Here is a 20720-nt window from a genome sequence, read left to right on the forward strand (position 1 = left end):
GCTCCTGTAGCCTAGGGCTACTTTACTTCCTGGTTGGTTATTACCAAGGTTTTTTAGTTATTACAGGCATATTATTGCTTTTTTATGTACCGTGGGACTCCCACTCTGACGACGGGTAAAGATTCAGGCATGTGAATCTATGAAAGACACCCCAAATAATGGAGAATAAAGAGCTTTCCTCACGTAATGGGCCTCTTTTCTTGTTGCCTTCAAGGTTCGGATTTAAGGGGCTTCTCCGTGCCCGTCTAGAGGACGCCCTGAAGGGTTGGAGGCTCCCTTTTCGGGGACTTTCGCTTTCGATTGACTAAGGGAGCATGACCGACTCGAAGCAGCAAAACCTACGAAGGAGATGCTACTAAGCAAAATTGCTGGCAGCGCTGGTAGGGATTTGTTGGGGTTTTACATCCCTAACGATCGTGCCTGAGGAAAGCCGATTATTCAAGGTAGAAAAATAACATCATGTTCAAAATAATGAATCCGCGACTGTTCTCATTTGGATACCATATTGTTTTTATGCACCGCACTTTTGAATGAATGAAAGAACTATTCAATGAACTAAAGCACTGTGTTTTGAACAAACTGACTTACCTACACTTTGCCTGTGGTGGTGCGTTGTGGGAATTGGAGGCACCTAACAGTCACGTTGTAGGAAGGTGGATACCTGACTATGGTTACCCCAGATTTTTTCCTTGTATTTAGCTGGTTTTCAACTTAGTTGGCCTGGTTCCCTGCTAATCAGGGCCCCATGCTATCTGCTCTTTCTGTAAAATGGATTTCATGTACCCTAGGTGCATAACTAAATTGGCTTGGGTCACCTTATCAGCCCCTGTAAAGAGCACTATAGGTGCCCAGGGCATAGGTGCAACTATAGCCCACCAGGGGCTGCAGCATATCTTTTGCCACCCCTGGCTGGCTATCCAAAATTGACACATCTGGCTGATCACTCAGCTGGGGCAAGGTGGTGTAATCACCCCTTGCTTAGATATAGTATGCCTATATCTAAACCTATCTGGACACATATATAGCCATAAGTCCCTCCTATGGCAGGCCTTAACAATCCTGGAGGCAGAGTGCTTGGTTTTATGTGAGATGGTGCTCTAGCATGAGCTGAGCCTGTCTGCAGCTGTCGGGACCAACTCCCTAAGCTGTTCCGGGATAATGACATACCATATACTATTAAGTGCATTATAATCCATCGCGGTTAAATGTTAACTTTGGTTTGGCTTTATCAAAACATGTCGTGTAAGGTGTCATACGATTTGGAATACTATCCCCTCAACAGTCCTGTCGACGGGGATAGCATTCCACCCCTCTAGAGGGAGACAACATGTTACTTTGCTAAAACGTGGTTGATCTAAAAGAGCCTCAGCATCACAAAATGGACGCTTCTGCCACAGACGCGAGCCTGACCTCCTGCTGCTGACCGAAACTCAGCCGAGGAATCCTGGACAAAGGCTTTCCTGTCGCGGGGAGGTGTCACACCACCCCAGACAGGAGATAGTGGATTGTAGCAGGGAGGTTTGAAAGAAAACAGACACTGCCTGGGGAGCACAAGGCTTCCCCTGGCATAATCCGGTCAAACCAGTTCTGGGGCACACCAGCCCCAGTACCAGCGTGACCCTGGACGAAGGGAAAGGGGTGTAACCACCCCCTTCCTGGGTCCCACCCATAGGAGGGACCTAGCAGGTAATCCAGCCCCCTAGATTGGTATAAGAATGGGAGCAGTGCCAAAGCACTCAGGTTATCCTGACAAACTTATGAAACGAAACTCTGGACCCTTCGACATCCTACTCGACGTAGAAGACTGAAGAATCTCCCTTGTGGTCAAGGAGTGACCACCCTGTGCAAACAGGCACCATCCAGGACCTCGACGTTTGCTTTGTTGCAGTTCCTGCCGGAACTCGAGCGACAGAGTTCGACCAGACCAAGCGTGCCTGCCTTCCAACAGCCAGATCCACAGTCCCTGCAGAGCTGAGACCCGTGGAAGCGACCGGAAGCGTGGGGCCCGCCATCTTGGAAAGACCACGAGACGCTGACCGTGCAGCCCACGAGTTACCCTTGAAGCTGTGCATTGGGGTTTGAGAAGCCCAAGCCCTGAACCTCTCTTGCACCGAAGCTCACCCCTCTACACTCACTGAGTGCTGCGTGGGGTCCTTCTGCATCTTTTGGCTCAACGCGTTGGCCCGGTCACTTGCCCGTTGGCTTGTGGGCCCGGTGCCGACGAACCTTGAAATCTAACTTGTGATTCTGGTTGCTCCAGACTTGCACTCGCTCCTCTGAAAAGGAGCACCCGCTCTGACCCTCCTGGTCCGAGTGTAACGCCATCTTCGAATCCTGCGTGGGTTGCCCTTGCCAAGGTTTGTTTGCTCCAATCCGGAAGCCGACACCGCCGACAGCGAGAGCCGGCGTGGGACAGCTCTTGATCCACTCCTGGACATCCTCGGTGCTCCAGAGTCCATGTGGCAGCGGAGAGAAGTGACCCAACACGACCTGAAAGCGCCCGACATTGCTTGGTTCCATCTGGTTCCACCCTGGTCACTGCTGAGTGACCCAGACGCTGTCCCCTCTGCTTTCAGATCATCTTTAACTTCGATCCACCCTTGGATCACACCGGAGACTTCTCATCTCAACGCCTGCAGCATCTTCAGCTCCAAGCACCAGCAACCTGCGTGACAAAACCCGACACTACTTCGCGCCTGTGCACCCGCTTCCTGTGGGTGAGGTTACTCCGCAACGCCGGTGTTCCCACACTGGTACACACCTCTAGTGTATGTGTCTTAAGTTTCGTCCTTCTAGGTTGAGCGGAAGTATTCTTAAACTGTAACTTTATAACTTTTACGCACCATTGACTTTACATTGGTGCATGCCTGTGCTTTAAGCACTGCACCCGTATCCCGCAGGCTTTTCCCGACTTCAGCATTGCTAGTCCCGACTGCTCCCAGCGATTCCCTAGGCCTAACCACTGTTCGATTGGTATCTCTTATACCACTTTTTTAATATATGGTTTGCGTGGCCCCCCGGCCTCATCCATAATTGTGCAACTTTCATATGTTTAACTGTGCTTTTGTTTAAACGCTTGTGCCTCTGCACTCATAAAGAGTACTGAGGATTATTCTAGTAATAAATACATATATTTTTAGAATATATACTTGTGTGGTGTCCTTTTATTTGATATTACAGGATTGTGATTGGTAAAACAGCTTGCTTAACACAACTTCTAGAGTTAAGCCTTTAAGGCTGCTTAGTCCATGCTACCATTAGGATAGCTTGTCTATAAGGTTGACTTACAACCAGACACCATAAGGGATTGATTGGACTGATACAAGGTGGTTCCAGAATTGGAAACATCATATATCAGGCCAACTTCTCACACACGTGTCTTAAAATATTTAAAATGCCAGCACGGAAGCACTTTGCCATCGCTTCCTGTCCGTGATCAAGGTTGATGAAGACGCCGAAACATGTTTGACTATGGAAGCATGTATGCAGCATTGCCTGGGAATAAAGAGCTTTCCTCAAGTAATGGGCCTCTTTTCTTGTTGTCTTCGAGGTTCGGGTTTAACGGGCTTCTCCGTGCCCGTCTAGAGGCCACCCCGAAGGCTTGGAGGCTCCCTTTTTCGGGGACTTTTGCTTTGGATATATATATGAAAACAAGTTACTTACCTGTAACTTTGGTTCCCCAGTATTGGTAACTTTCATAGATTCCCATGCTTTGTATCATTCCCTCGTCCTCGGAATGGGAGCCTCGGTAAATAAAAAAAATACCATAGCAGTAAGTACAAAAGAGAAAACTAGGCCTAGGCCTCATCTCAATTTGTAGCTTATCCACCTCTTTTTGTAAAAGAGTCCAAAAACCAATCAGACGAGCCTCACCCCTTAGAACCTTCCTGAGAGAGCCTCAGATTTTCGTAGCAGTTGTGAAACAGCAATCATCTCAGTAAAAAGGCAGAGTTTTCCCAGGGGAGGAGGGTGGGCGCATCGGAATCTATGAAAGTTACCAATACTGGGGAACCAAAGTTACAGGTAAGTAACTTGTTTTCTTGCCCCAGTATTGGAACTTTCATAGATTCCCATGTTTTGTATCAGAGTAGCTAGCAGTAAGCCATAAAAGCACATTTTGTTACATGAATATCATTACATGTCAACATAGTTATCCTCATAGGAAACAAATCATAAAATGTTACCATAGAAAGGAATACAATAACTGATACAAAATGTGCAATACAGGAAGGAGGGATTGTAGGGAAAGCTCACCTCTCATTGAAAAAGATTTCTCAGGACTGCCTGTCCTACCGCTGCATCGTTCTTCATGGAAGAATCCAAGCAGTAGTGCTTCGTGAAGGTGTGGGTACTGCTCCACGTAGCTGCTCTACAGATGTCCTTGATAGGGACTCCTGAGAATAGAGCCACCGATGATGCAACAGATCTCGTTGAATGAGCACGAACTCTTCTTTCAAGCAGTTTGCCCACTTCTTGATGGCAAAACTGAATTGCATTAGAGATCCAACGTGAAATACTGTGCTTTGAAAGCGGAAATCCCTTCCGCGGGGCACTATAAGAGACAATGAGAAGACTTCCTGAATGGTTTTGTTCGTTCCAGATAAAATTTCAGACACCTTTGAACATCCAAAGAATGCAAAGACCTTTCCGCTGGTGTAGTAGGTCGTGGAAAAAAAAGACTTTAAAATCACAGGCTCATTCAGGTGGAATTCGGATGGGATCTTTGGGATGAATTTTGGATTCGTCCTTAGAATAAGAACATCCTTCTTGAACTGCAAAAAGGGTTCCACGATCGTGAGCGCTTGGAGCTCACTAATCCTCCTAGCCGATGTTAAGGCTAATAGAAGAGCCAGCTTCCATGACAGAAATTTAAGATCCGCCCTGTGAATGGGCTCAAACTGGATTCTCATCAGATGAGCCAAAACCAAATTAAGCTGCCAGACTGGTGGCGGAGGCCGGTCTAGAGGAAACGCCCTGAAAAGGCCCTTTAGGAATTGATTGATAATCCTTGAAGACCAAAGTGAAGGACCTGAAGACGTCCGCCTGAATCTAGAGATGGCTGCCAGATGTACTTTGACAGAGGAATGTGCGAAACCTGATTTAGCAAGAGAAACAATATATGGCAAAATCTGATGCGGAGCTGAAGTGTATGGATGAAGATTCTGCCTTTGACACCAGAGACAGAACCTTTTCCATTTCGCCCGGTAAGTCTTATTTGTACTTGGAGCTCGGGCCTGAGACAGATTATCCTTACACTCCTTAGTGAGGTTCAAATCCTGGAATTCTCTGTACTCAGGAGCCACGCTGTCAATTGGAGTGAGCTCGGATCTGGATGGAGCACTTGACCCTGAGACATTGTCAACAGAGACGGAAAAGGCTGCAGGTGAATTGGTTGATCTTGAGAAAGCTGAGGAGTTCCGTGTACCAGAACTGTTGGGGCCACGCTGGTGCAATTAAAATCATTTTGCAAGGTTCGGCTTTGAATTTCCTGATCAGTCTCGGGATTAGGGGTATTGGAGGAAAGGCGTAGACAAATGCGCCGAACCAAGCAATCGAAAGCGCATTCCCCAACGACCCCAGATGGTGATCCCTGCTTGCGTAGAACTGGCATTTGTGTTTTCTGGGGTTGCAAACAGGTCTTTGGTCGGGGTCCCCCAAATTGAGAAGACCTCCTCGAGAATGGTCTGGTCTAATTCCCACTTGTGGCTGATCGATCTTTGGCGACTCAGCGCATCCGCTGTTGTATTGAGCGAACCTGCGAGGTGCTCTGCTGTAAGAGCAATGTTGTGGAGAATCGCCCAGTTCCAAATTTCCGGAGCTTCTTTTGAAAGAGCCTGGGATCTTGTCCCGCCATGTTTGTTTATATAGTGCATGGCCGTTGTGTTGTCCGTGCGAACCAGCACTGTGCGATTTTGAATCCTTGGAAGAAAGGCCTGTAGGGCCAAGAGAATAGCTTTGAGTTCCAATAGATTGATGTGAAACTTGCGTTGACTTGGGTCCCAATGGCCGCTCACATGCAACTCTTGTAGCACTGTTCCCCAGCCTTCTAGTGAGGCGTCCGTGGTTAGAACCATGGGAGATGGAGGAAGCGTGAAGGTTAAACCCTTTGAGATGTCGTCCTTTATCAGCCACCAGTTGCTTGCCCTTTTCATTGCTGATGTCACCGTTATCCTGTCGTCGAAAGAGCCTTCCGCCTGGTACCACTGCTTGTCCAGTTGCTCTTGCAGTGGACGCATTCAAAGCCAGTTGCTCTTGCAGTGGACGCATTCAAAGCCTGCAGTGCGGAATCAATGGTATGCAGGATAAGATCGATCCTAGCAGGGACTTGTAGAGACGGACCGACAGCGATTTCCTCTTTTGCAAGAGACGAGCTGACAGAATAAGTTTGTTCTGACGTTCCTCCGATGGAAAAGCCTTGCAGCGATTAGTGTCCAGGATAGACCCTAGAAACATTGCTGACCTGGATGGGAGAAGGACCGATTTCTCCTTGTTGAGTTGAAGGCCCAGTTGGTTGAAGAGTTGAATGCAGCTTGTGACCGCCCTGGAAGCTGCCTGGAAGGATGGAGCTTTTACCAGCCAATCGTCGAGGTAGGGAAAGACCTCTTGAGATTGCTTTCTGAGAAACGGCGCCACTGGAGCAAGTACTTTTGTAAATATCCGTGGTGCGGACCTGAGACCAAAATGAAGCACTTTGAATTGAAAGTGGATCTTGCCTACTGTGAAGCGTAGGTATTGCCTGTGAGCTGGGTGGAACGGTACACGGAAGTATGCGTCCTCTAAATCCAGAGTCGCCATGTAGTCACCATGTAGGTCATATCAGAGAGGAGGGCATGGCCACCATACTCTGTTGAGAATGTTCCTGAATTCTCTCTCTGGGAGGAGGTTGCCGCACCTCCTCATAGTCATCATCCGAGTCCGAATCCTGGTATTTAACCCGGAGTTGCGACGGACTGTACGCATCCCCATATGGACCATCATCATCAGCCTCCTCTTCTGAGAAATCCTCTTCTAGAAGCAAGGCAGGAGGAAGAGGTGTCACCCTGCGTGGAGACGTCATGTCCGGGGTTATTTGTCATCTTTGGATTGAAATCCTGACCTTTTGTACCGTCGACGGGACCATCGTCGACATCATCGGCGGTGGAGTCGTCGTCGACGAGAGCGCCGTCGACGGGGAGATAACCATCGTCAACGGAGGAACCGTCGACGGGATCGTCGACGAGTTCGTCGTCATCAAAGTCGTCGACGACACTGCCATCGTCGTCATCGACGTAGTCTTCGTCGTCGTCACCACTGTCGGCGTCGTCATCGTCGATGTCGAGGATATTAATCTCGTCGACGAAGAAGCCAAACCCTGTCCAGCCATTGACGTTGAAGCTGTCGTCGTCGATGTCGTCGTCCACGCCGTCGTCGATTGCCCTTTACTTGACTTTCGTCGTTGTCGACGTACCTGCTGTTGTCACCTTCGATGAGCGGGATTTCTTGTCAGTCTTTGACTCCTGAGGTAAGGAAACAGGCTTTTTGAAACCTTTTGGTTTTCCAGTAGGCGGAGAGGTTACATAAGGTTCTTGTAAACCCTTCTGAGAAGAAACCACCTCGGAAGTCAATCCCACTTTCTCCTTTACACCTCAGTGAGGAGATTTTATGGGACTAGACCTACCAGGCCTATCAGAGGCCTTTTGAGAGGTCTTGAAAGGAGGTTCAATAAATGTTGAAGGGGAAGGCCTACCCCTCTTTTTTGATCTTCTTGAAGAGGAAGCCGAAGAGGAACCTTCACTACCGCTGGAAATAACCTCCTTTTTAGACTTCATCTTTTGGAGCCAGGTTAGAAGTCTTCCTTCTCTGTCCCTCAGAGATTTAGTAGAGAAGGTCCTGTAGATTTTACAGTCTGTAGCCTTGTGATCCGGGTATAAGCAGTAAATGCAATCTGCATGATTGTCATCTACATACAGATGCTTCTTAGAGCAGGTGGCACAAGTCTTGAACAAGGCTTTCTTTTCTTTATCCGACATCTTGAAGGAAAAAGGTTCTCTAAAGCTGTAGAAAGAAGAACTGAGCAGACCTCAGAGGAGACTCCCTTAGCACAACGTGCGGTAGAAAATTTAAGGCTCTCTCAGGAAGATTCTAAGGGGTGAGGCTCTTCTGATTGGTTGTTGCAAAATTTTTGGAAATTATGACACAAAAAGAGGTGGATAAGCTACAAAATGAGATGAGGCCTATGTAGGAAGGTAGATACCCGACTATGGTTACCCCCGATTTTTTTGCCTGGTGTTTTGCTGGTTTTCCGACTTAGTTGACCTGGGGCCCTGCCAATCAGGACCCCAGGCCTACTGCTCTCTCTCTAAAATGGATTCCATGTACCTTAGGTACATTTCCAATTGGTACTGGGCCACCTTGTCAGACCCTGTAACTCAGGGCATCGGTGTACCCAGGGCCTACCAGGAGCTGAAGCATGTATTATGCCACCCCTGGATGGCCATCTAAAACTGACACAACTGGCTGCACGACAGCTGGGGCCACGTGGCGTACTCGCCCGTTGCTGTAGGTATAGTATCCCTATACCTAACCTTAAAATGGACACCCGAGTTCATATCAGTCACTCCTATAGCAGGCCTTGACAATCCTGAAGGCAGAGTGCGGGGAATCGTGTGAATTGGGCTCTGGCACGAGCCGAGCCCGGTTGCAGCTTGCGGAACCAAGACCCAATGGCTGTTCCATGATAACACGTATCATAACGGTAACTTCGGTATAGCGTTATCAAGACATATCGAGTAAGGTGTCATACGAATCGGGATGCTGCCCCCTCACCAATTCTGGCGACTAGGTTAGCATTCCGCCCTTCTAGAAGGACACGACAGGTACGTAACTGTGAACCCCGGTTAAAGTTAACTGAAGCCTCAGCTCCACAAAATGGATGCTGCCACCACAGACACGAGTCTGACCTCCTGCTGCTGGGAGTCCTTCCAGCGAGGAGAGCTTGGACAAAGGGTTTCCTGTCAGGGGCGGTGTTCGCACCATCCCAGACAGGGTTTGTGTATTCTGGGTAGGTAGGGCTTTGCGAGAAGGTGACTGCGGAGTGGCACCCCGGTGCTCACTACGCATCTGCCGGCTAGAACCAGTTCCAGGGGCGCAGCCCCTGACCTGGGGAAAGTCCAGCAGGGGGAGAGGGGTGTAACTACCCCCCTTCCTGGTCCCATCCCTAGGGCAGGACCTAGTCATGTACCCACCCCTTTCTTTAGGATAAAGGCCGGAGCGGAGACCCTTCCAGATTAGATCATCTTTGAATCAAGAACTACTTTCTACGAAAGGACATTCGAGACTCTTCTCAAGATTTCTCCCTTGTGGCTAAGGAGTTGTCACCCTGCATCCGCAGGCACCATCTAAGAACTCTGCGGTTTGCTGCAAGTCCTTCCTCAGGAATCCGATGACCCAGCTCGACGAGAACCGGCTTCCCTGGCACCTCTGACCTCTACCCACATCGTCAGCTCAGCTGAGATCTGTGGGTGCGACGAGACCTCGAGGGACCGGCCATCATCAAAACCTGCACGCTTTCTTAATCCAGCACGACCACCGAAGGAATCCTCTGGTGAGTGCTCTGGGGTCCGAGAAGCCCCGATCCTGAGCAGCTCCAGCACCGAAGTGCAGCCTCCCAGCATCTCCACGATCTGCGTGGGGCCCTTCTGCTCGCCGCTCAGCACGTTGTCCGATCACTAGCCGCTGGCTTGTGATCTCCTTGACGACATCCGACAACCAACGCTGCTGGTCTGGTTGCTCCAGACCGGCCTTTGCTCCCTTTTCCGAGAGGAGCACCCCGGACCCTCCTGGTCCACTTAAGACGCCATTTTAGGCCCATCACGTGGCCCTGAAATCTGCCAAGGCTTGTTGCCCCAATCCTGGGCCCACCGACGCCGACAGCATCAACCTTCGTGGGACAGCTCGCACCTCCATCCTGGTCGCCGACAACGCCTCCTGGTCCGTGAGACTGCAGAGCCTAGCGTCGCCCACTCACCTAGTCGAGGTGACGGCCATCCGGTGCCTTCCTGGTACCCTCTGACTACTGGCTAGTAGTACGAACTTGGTCCCCTCTGCTTTCAGGTATCATCGATCTCTGATCCAGGCTTGGATCTCTACGAACTATTCTTCACTGGTCGCCGGCCAGCAACTCCTTCCTTCCGGCTCCTGGCTCGTCAGCGAAGACCCCCGACGCCTGTAAGACTTGTGCAGCCACAGCCCTGGTGGCTAGGTAACTCCGGCATTTCGGTGCCCGCATAGCCTCCTTACTTAAGGGTCCTGAGTCCCTCGCTTCCGACTTGCCTTATCGGGTCCGCCCGAGACCACTAAACTTTCCGTGCCCTCGGGCACTTGTATTGATTGTGCACTTGAAGTATTTTCCTAAGAGTTTTGTTCTGTGCTTAGTACCCTGTCCTCATAAAGAGTACAGGGCTGTTGTGATTCTAATAAATATACTGTTTATTTTCATAACACTTGTGTGGTGTCCTTTCACTTGGTGTTCAAGGGGTATGTGATGGTATAACAGCTGGCTTAACACGCCCTCTAGAGTTTAGCCCGAAGACTGCTCGTATCCACGCTACTAGGATAGCTGGTCTGAGGTTGACTTACAACCAATCACCATAAGGGTCGTTTGGACCGATGCATAGTGGTCACTAGAATAGTGAACACTGCATATCGGGCCAACTTCTCACATTGGTGAGCAGCGGTTGGGATTTGAGCTTGCTGTTGTGTTACCACGCGTATCCTAAGAATATCTTGTGAAAGATCGCATAAGTACTCCAGGTACATATAACTTAGCTTAGAATACTCTGAGTTCTACTGAACCAGCTGTTGTAGCTCCGCAAGCTTAGCACACCTTGGCTACAACTCTTAGCAAGGGATCAGTAGGCAAACATATAGTGTAGGTAAGTGCATCACTTACACCACACTAGAAGCAGCATGTCTGACAAAGGAGGAAACTCTGAGTCTCCCCTTGAGTCAGTCGACCTTCCACAGGTCACCTCCAGATATGCTGCAGTTAGCTTCCAAGAGATGCGACAGATCTGTACATCTCGGAAGTTAAAACAGGGTGCAAACCCTACCATTCCGTTTCTGATTGGTCTCTTGGAGACTTATGATGCAAGGAGGGCGGGTAACACCGACCCTTCTCATCCAGAAGTGGATATGCGCCCCCCCTCGAGGGAACCCGAGGTGACCCTGACCTTATCCATCTCTCCGCAGAAGGCGAAGAGGAGGACGAGGAGCCAGAGACATCTGGGGACGAGGCAGACAAAGGTCCAGTCATAGTTAGCCAGCTAACCCAGGACAACTTAAGCCGGCACAAGAATGGTACCAGGAGACTCCTGGGGCCTCTCTCGGGCCAGCTTAACATTGGGAATGGACGAGTTAGGTCTCTGTCGAGAGGCTCTAATAGATCCGTTCGAACCAATGGCTCTCGAGGCTCTGCTCGAAGAGGGATGACATCCCCTCAGAGGAGAGTGTACGAAGCGAAGGAGCGGGAAGTCAATCTGCGGATCGAAAGGGAAGAACTTGCCCTAGCCAAAGAGAGACTCGCCTTTGCTAGAGAGCAAGAATTGAGTGGGACGATTCCCACTGGTGGCAGCATTCCCCCACGGGAACCCAGGAGTTTAGACACTAAGCACCTGAATAAGATAGTGCCCCCCTTTAAGCAAGGGGATGACATCCACAAATGGATTACTGCTTTGGAGCGGGCCTGCACTGTACAGTGCGTCCCCAAGAGTCAGTGGGCAGCTATCTTGTGGATCTCCTTTGAAGGTAAAGGTAGAGATAAGCTCCTCACTACTAGAGCTGAGGACGCTAACAATTACCAGGTCCTGAAGAACACACTGATTGATGGGTTCGGCTTAACCACTGAGCAGTACAGGTTGCTGTTCAGGGATACCCAGAAAACTCAGTCTCAGGACTGGTCTGACTTTGTCGATTGTGCCACTAAGGCTTTTGAAGGCTGGCTACTGGGAAGTAAGGTTACTGATTTTAAAGGATTGTACAATCTAATTATGAGAACAAATCTTAAGTAATTGTCAGAACCAGTTATTACACCAGCACCTGGTAGACTCTGATCTGACCTCTCCACAAGAATTGGGTAAGAGGGCGGACAAATGGGTCAGAACCAGGGTCAGGCCGAAGAACCAGGGTGGTGACCAAAAGAAGGAATCGACCAAGCCTCCAGAGAAGGGTGGGAATAAATCTTCTGATCAAACCACAGGGCCCCAAAATTCCTCTGAAAAGGGTGGGTCCCCAACTTCTCCCAAAACCCATAAGAAACCTTATTGTCACACCTGCAAACAGGTGGGCCATTACAAAACTGACAGCAATTGTCTCAAGGCCATCAACAATAAGGATAACATACCCCCAAATAAAGCTTCCCAGCCTCCTGTTACTACTAGTAGTAATCCCCCAGGTGGTGGAAGTGCCCCCAAGAATCTGGGTGCATTTTCTTTGGGAGTGCCTGGGGACTCTGGCCTAACCAGATCCCCTGACTTAGATACTCTTGTCTGTGAGACTGGCATGGGGTTTGCCAACTTCACAGCCTGTCCCAACACTTTGGGCAGGTACAGACAGAATCCCCTCATCAATGGTTCAAAAGTTGAGGCCTACCGAGACACAGGGGCTAGCATCACCATGGTGGCTGAGAGCCTAGTCCCCTCAAGGCAACTTATGCCTGGTGCCACATACCAGGTAGTGAACATTGATGGAGTGCAGAGAGATCATCCCATAGCAGTGGTAAATCTCAGCTGGGGAGGTGTCACTGGTCACAAAAGAGTGGCAGTGTCACCAAACCAGCTGAACTCCCTGCGAAGCGGTTGCTCCTTGCTCACCTCCCGACCTACAAGCGCCACTGCGGTATCGTAGCGCTGACTATTTCATTCACTGGCTATATCTTTCATTTGGCATTTTACTCTCTCGTGATTAAGCGCCCATTCCACCGCGTAGCGCTCCGCATTTGCGTAGTTGATAGCAGTTTAGTGCAGATATTGTCTCAGGCGTATTGTGCTATTACTGCTGTTGTCCATCTCAGGATTTTTAATATTATTTGCTACCTGTGTGCATAGCGCCGCTGTTCTGACTGATCGCATTTGTTTTGGTGCATTTACTTTGCCCTCGCATAGCGTCGTGTTGTTGTTTGGAAGCCCTCCATTTTGTTGTGCCTGCAGCCCGTCCCTCCCCCTTCGCGAACGCCTCCCAGCTCACCCTCCCACCCACGAAGCACTTGGAAGCACTCGGCTGAGAAGCCCCTGTGACCAGCTGAACTCCCTGCGAAGCGGTTGCTCCTTGCTCACCTCCCGACCTACAAGCGCCACTGCGGTATCGTAGCGCTGACTATTTCATTCACTGGCTATATCTTTCATTTGGCATTTTACTCTCTCGTGATTAAGCGCCCATTCCACCGCGTAGCGCTCCGCATTTGCGTAGTTGATAGCAGTTTAGTGCAGATATTGTCTCAGGCGTATTGTGCTATTACTGCTGTTGTCCATCTCAGGATTTTTTATATTATTTGCTACCTGTGTGCATAGCGCCGCTGTTCTGACTGATCGCATTTGTTTTGGTGCATTTACTTTGCCCTCGCATAGCGTCATGTTGTTGTTTGGAAGCCCTCCATTTTGTTGTGCCTGCAGCCCGTCCCTCCCCCTTCGCTAACGCCTCCCAGCTCACCCTCCCACGCTCCGCCCCCTCCATCTTCCATTTATGGCCAATGCCCCCACGCGCAGCGTCCACGCGCTACGGCCGCGCCGAAGGTGCGCCAAAGGTAAGCCGTCTACGCCCGTCCGCGCCTGGACCGCGCCCAGCGCCAGACCCCCTGGTCCTCGTAATGCCCACCCCTCCCGCATTACTTACGATGCCACTACCCTCCTAGCCCTTAACCCCGACCGCTCCCCCAACTGCATCCAAGTTGCTCCCGGACACACCCATGGACCCTTTTCCTGCAACTCCTGCAAGTTCGACGGCACCAAGAACAACTCTTCATCCAAGAACACACAACAGACATCCGACCCCAACCACCTAAAATGCATCCTGCTCAACAACCGCTCGGTCCACAGGCATGCCATTGACCTCTGGAATCTACTAGACACCATCTCTCCGGACGTCGCCTTCCTAACAGAAACATGGATGAACGCCACTTCAGCCCCAGACATCACCATCGCCATCCCGGAAGGCTATAAGATCATTCGCAAGGACCGTACCGGCCACACAGGTGGAGGCCTCGCTATCGTCCATAAGAAATCCATCCGCATCTCAACCAGCTCAGACATCAATCTCGCCAACACTGAACACCTTCACTTCCAGATCCACATCGACCCCAAGACCACACTCAGAGGCACCCTCCTTTACAGGCCACCAGGACCCCGCGCACAATTCAGTGAAGACATCACGGACTTCATCACTCCACACGCGCTCCCCTCCGAAGATTACATCCTTTTGGGAGACCTCAACTTTCACCTTGAAAAGAACAAGGACCGCAACACCACCACCCTTCTAGACAACCTCGCCAACCTCGGACTTAAACAACTTGTCACTAACCCCACCCACATCGCAGGTCACACACTCGACCCTATCTTCACCTCCAGCAAACATGTCTCCTTCAGCCACACCACAGCTCTCCTCTGGACTGACCACAGCTGCGTTCACTTTACCTACAACAAGCCCACATCCAACAACCACCCCCAACCCACTCTGCAAAGAAACTGGAATAAAATCACCATCGACCAGATCTCCTCTTCTCTTCTTCAAAACCCCCCAGCCCACTCCTCAAACCCAGACCAAGCAGCCACCAACCTCACCCAATGGTTATCCAACAGCGCAGACATCCTAGCACCACTGAAAAAACGACAAATCAAACTAGGCAGCAAGAAGGCTCCCTGGTTCAACGAGGATCTTAAGAAATCCAAGAAACTCTGTCGATCCCTTGAGAAAGCCTGGAAAAAAGACCCAACCACCAGCACCAAGGACGCCTTCAAAAACGCCACCCGCATACACCACCAACTGATCCGGAATGCCAAAAAAGCCGCTTTCAAGGACCGTCTAGATAACAACGCCCACAACAGCAAAGAATTATTCAACATCGTCAAGGAATTTACCAACCCCTCAGCCAACTCCAACGACATCACCCCCTCTCAAGCCTTCTGCGACTCCCTAGCCTTATTCTTCCACAACAAAATTGCAGACATCCACAACAGCTTTGACAACCAACCCAAAGACAAACCCACCCTACCCCCTGCAGGACCCCCACCCCCCCTGAACATCCTCAAGGACTGGAAGCCAATCTCCACTGAGGACACCATCCGTCTGATGAACTCCATCCACTCAGGATCCCCCACAGACCCATGCCCTCACCACATCTTTAACAAAGCAGACTCCATCATAGCACCGCACCTCCGAGACGTCATCAACTGCTCCTTCAACTCCGCAATCTTCCCGGAAAGCTGGAAGCATGCCGAACTCAGCGCCCTCCTGAAAAAACCCACAGCTGACCCCACCGAACTCAAAAACTACCGCCCTACCTCACTCCTTCCTTTCCCGGCCAAAGTCATCGAGAAAGCGGTCAACAACCAGCTCGCCGCATTCATCGAAACCAACAAATCCCTCGACTCCTCACAGTCCGGCTTCCGAGCCAAACACAGCACTGAAACCGCCCTCATCGCAGCAACAGACGATATTCGAACTCTACTGGACAATGGAGACACAGTCGCCTTCATCCTCCTCGACCTCTCCGCAGCCTTCGACACGGTCTGTCACAGCACCCTTGTACAACGCCTCAGAAACGTCGGAATCCAAGGAAAAGCACTGGAATGGATCACCTCGTTCCTCACCGGAAGAACCCAGAGAGTCCGCCTTCCACCATTCAAGTCAGAGGCCACTGAAGTCATCTGCGGTGTACCTCAAGGATCTTCACTCAGCCCCACCCTCTTCAACGTATACATGAGCCCCCTCGCGGTCATCGCACGCCAACACAACCTCAACATCATCTCCTACGCCGACGACACTCAACTGATCCTATCACTCACCAGAGACCCTAACACTGCCAAAACCAACCTGCATGAAGGAATGAAAGAAGTTGCAGAATGGAAGAAGCACAGCCGTCTGAAACTAAACTCAGACAAAACAGAAGTCCTCATCCTAGGCACCTCCCCCTCCGCCTGGGACGACTCTTTGGTGGCCAGAGGCCCTTGGAAAAGCACCCATCCCGACGGACCACGCACGGAAACTGGGCGTCATCCTGGATTCCTCACTCTCGATGAACAGACAAGTCAACGCCGTTTCTTCATCTTGCTTCAAAATTCTTCGCATGCTCAAAAAAACATTTCGCTGGATTCCCACCGAAACTAGAAAAACAGTCACCCACGCCCTGGTCACGAGCCGACTGGACTACGGAAACACCCTCTACGCCGGTACCACCGCTAAACTCCAGAGAAAACTCCAACGCATCCAGAACGCTTCAGCCAGGCTCATAATAGACATCCCGCGCAAAGAACACATCTCTGATCACCTGAAGAACCTCCACTGGCTCCCCGTCAATAAGAGGATTACCTTCCGGCTCCTTACCCACGCACACAAAGCACTCTACGAAACCGGACCTGAATGCCTCAACACACGACTGTCCTTCTACACCTCCTCCCGCCAGCTACGATCCTCCAACCAAGCCCTTGCCACTGTGCCTCGCATCAACAAAACCACCATGGGAGGTAGATCCTTCTCCTACCTAGCAGCTAAAACCTGGAACTCACTTCCCACTCACCTTCGCCTTACTCAGAACCACCTAGCATTCAGAAAGCAACTTAAAACGTGGATATTTGACAAATAATTCCCCATCCTTCTTCAAGCGCCTTGAGACCCTCTGGGTATGTAGCGCGCTATATAATTTTTTTTACTTGACTTGACTTGTAGATTGCCTACTGGGGAATGATTTAGAGACCTCAGCCTGGGCTGAGGTAGAGCAAGAAACCCATTTTAAAATGGTAAACCTCCATGGTAAGGTTAGTGGGGCAGTGATAGCCACAGCCCCAGTCCCAGAAGTCCTCCCTGAACAGGTCAGGAGGGCTGTGCCAGTCACGGCCCTATCCCAGAAAGATGCCTTTCCTGAACAGGTTGGCAAGGCTGTGATGGTCACGGCCCAAACCCAAACTGAGCCACAGCTCAAACTCAGACCGATAATAGTGTTGTGAAGCCTGAAACAATGGATCACTCCACTCAAACAGAGAGCATTGAGGAGGAAGAAAAGTCTTCCCCCTCCCAGACACTAGGTGAGAGCCAGCCTCCTCAGGGAACTGACTCTACCCCTGGTGAAGGAACTGCCCCAGAGGTAGTCAGGCCTAGCCTGGCAGAGCCCCTGATGACAGTGGACCCTTCCCAGGTGGGACCCAGTCTGGAGCAGGTAACCTGCCCCTCTCTACCCTGCCTCAGTCAGCCCAGGGCCGTAGAGGTCAGGGAGGCCAGTGGTGGACCCCAAAGGGCCCCCTGTCCAAAGGAATTTCCCAATCAGCAGATTAGGATCACTGAAGCTAGTAGTCCTAGCCAAGTGAAAATAAAACACACTCCTGAGGGATCCCCCTTAAACTTAGTTAGGGAACTCCCACAGCTGGACACTGTTGGGCACAGCCAAACCTGGGGCCTAAAAACCCCAAACCTGACCTGTCCCTCCAGTAAGCCAAACAGAGGGACTCAGCCTCCAGCTTTAGGTAGCGAGAGGTTGACCCTGAGAGCTCATAGCAACTCAGTACTGGAAAGAAAGGCACATATGGTGGATAGTGATTGGAGGAAGTTGAGTCCAACAGTAGTGGAGTCTCACTTCAGTACTCCATTCCCACACCAGCCTTTTACTTTGCCAAAGCACGCCACAGGTAGTGATTCCCTATGGTGGAGACCCTCAGATACCCTTAGGGTGAGGGGTTGCTTAGTGGACCATGATACAGGGGGTAACCATGCCAGTGCATGTACCACCTCATATGGCCACTCAGGCAATATAGGCTTACCTGGACAAGGATAGCCTTATCTCCTTTCATTTGGGGGGGGGGGGGAGGGGTAGTGTAGGAAGGTAGATACCTGACTATGGTTACCCCCGATTTTTTTGCCTGGTGTTTTGCTGGTTTTCCGACTTAGTTGACCTGGGGCCCTGCCAATCAGGACCCCAGGCCTACTGCTCTCTCTCTAAAATGGATTCCATGTACCTTAGGTACATTTCCAATTGGTACTGGGCCACCTTGTCAGACCCTGTAACTCAGGGCATCGGTGTACCCAGGGCCTACCAGGAGCTGAAGCATGTATTATGCCACCCCTGGATGGCCATCTAAAACTGACAAAACTGGCTGCACGACAGCTGGGGCCACGTGGCGTACTTGCCCGTTGCTGTAGGTATAGTATCCCTATACCTAACCTTAAAATGGACACCCGAGTTCCTATCAGTCACTCCAATAGCAGGCCTTGACAATCCTGAAGGCAGAGTGCGGGGAATCGTGTGAATTGGGCTCTGGCACGAGCCGAGCCCGGTTGCAGCTTGCGGAACCAAGACCCAATGGATGTTCCATGATAACGCGTATCATAACGGTAACTTCGGTATAGCGTTATCAAGACATGTCGAGTAAGGTGTCATACGAATCGGGATGCTGCCCCCTCACCAATTCTGGCGACGAGGTTAGCATTCCGCCCTTCTAGAGGGACATGACATGTACGTAACTGTGAACCCCGGTTAAAGTTAACTGAAGCCTCAGCTCCACAAAATGGATGCTGCCACCACAGACACGAGTCTGACCTCCTGCTGCTGGGAGTCCTTCCAGCGAGGAGAGCTTGGACAAAGAGTTTCCTGTCAGGGGCGGTGTTCGCACCATCCCAGACAGGGTTTGTGTATTCTGGGTAGGTAGGGCTTTGCGAGAAGGTGACTGCGGAGTGGCACCCCGGTGCTCACTACGCATCTGCTGGCTAGAACCAGTTCCAGGGGCGCAGCCCCTGACCTGGGGAAAGTCCAGCAGGGGGAGAGGGGTGTAACTACCCCCCTTCCTGGTCCCACCCCTAGGGCAGGACCTAGTCATGTACCCACCCCTTTCTTTAGGATAAAGGCCGGAGCGGGGACCCTTCCAGATTAGATCATCTTTGAATCAAGAACTACTTTCTACGAAAGGACATTCGAGACTCTTCTCAAGATTTCTCCCTTGTGGCTAAGGAGTAGTCACCCTGCATCCGCAGGCACCATCTAAGAACTCTGCGGTTTGCTGCAAGTCCTTCCTCAGGAATCCGACGACCCAGCTCGACGAGAACCGGCTTCCCTGGCACCTCTGACCTCTACCCACATCGTCATCTCAGCTGAGATCTGTGGGTGCGACGAGACCTCGAGGGACCGGCCATCATCAAAACCTGCACGCTTTCTTAATCCAGCACGACCACCGAAGGAATCCTCTGGTGAGTGCTCTGGGGTCCGAGAAGCCCCGATCCTGAGCAGCTCCAGCACCGAAGTGCAGCCTCCCAGCATCTCCACGATCTGCGTGGGGCCCTTCTGCTCGCCGCTCAGCACGTTGTCCGATCACTAGCCGCTGGCTTGTGATCTCCTTGACGACATCCGACAACCAACGCTGCTGGTCTGGTTGCTCCAGACCGGCCTTTGCTCCCTTTTCCGAGAGGAGCACCCCGGACCCTCCTGGTCCACTCAAGACGCCATTTTAGGCCCACCACGTGGCCCTGAAATCTGCCAAGGCTTGTTGCCCCAATCCTGGGCCCAGCGACGCCGACAGCATCAACCTTCGTGGGACAGCTCGCACCTCCATCCTGGTCACCGACAACGCCTCCTGGTCCGTGAGACTGCAGAGCCTAGCGTCGCCCACTCACCTAGTCGAGGTGACGGCCATCCGGTGCCTTCCTGGTACCCTCTGACTACTGGCTAGTAGTACGAACTTGGTCCCCTCTGCTTTCAGGTATCATCGATCTCTGATCCAGGCTTGGATCTCTACGAACTATTCTTCACTGGTCGCCGGCCAGCAACTCCTTCCTTCCGGCTCCTGGCTCGTCAGCGAAGACCCCCGACGCCTGTAAGACTTGTGCAGCCGCAGCCCTGGTGGCTAGGTAACTCCGGCATTTCGGTGCCCGCATAGCCTCCTTACTTAAGGGTCCTGAGTCCCTCGCTTCAGACTTGCCTTATCGGGTCCGCCCGAGACCACTAAACTTTCCGTGCCCTCGGGCACTTGTATTGATTGTGCACTTGAAGTATTTTCCTAAGAGTTTTGTTCTGTGCTTAGTACCCTGTCCTCATAAAGAGTACAGGGCTGTTGTGATTCTAATAAATATACTGTTTATTTTCATAACACTTGTGTGGTGTCCTTTCACTTGGTGTTCAAGGGGTATGTGATGGTATAAAAGCTGGCTTAACACGCCCTCTAGAGTTTAGCCCGAAGACTGCTCGTATCCACGCTACTAGGATAGCTGGTCTGAGGTTGACTTACAACCAATCACCATAAGGGTCGTTTGGACCGATGCATAGTGGTCACTAGAATAGTGAACACTGCATATCGGGCCAACTTCTCACAGCCTAGGCCTAGTTTTCTCTTTTGTACTTACTGCGATGGTATTTTTTTTATTTACCGAGGCTCCCATTCTGACGACGGGGGAATGATACAAAGCATGGGAATCTATGAAAGTTCCAATACTGGGGCAAATATACATATATATATATATATATATATATATATATATATATATATATATACACA

At 50.9% G+C, this 20720-nt stretch overlaps 1 protein-coding gene across 4 annotated transcripts in view; it reads right to left on the minus strand.

Moving 5' to 3' along the window:
- The window catches only part of PKN1 (protein kinase N1), an 815639-nt gene that overhangs the window by 211920 nt on the left and 582999 nt on the right, over positions 1-20720 (minus strand). The window lies entirely within an intron of this gene.

The sequence above is a fragment of the Lissotriton vulgaris genome, chromosome 1_1 (assembly GCF_964263255.1).
Source record: "Lissotriton vulgaris chromosome 1_1, aLisVul1.2, whole genome shotgun sequence".
NCBI classification, from domain to species: Eukaryota; Metazoa; Chordata; class Amphibia; order Caudata; family Salamandridae; genus Lissotriton; species Lissotriton vulgaris.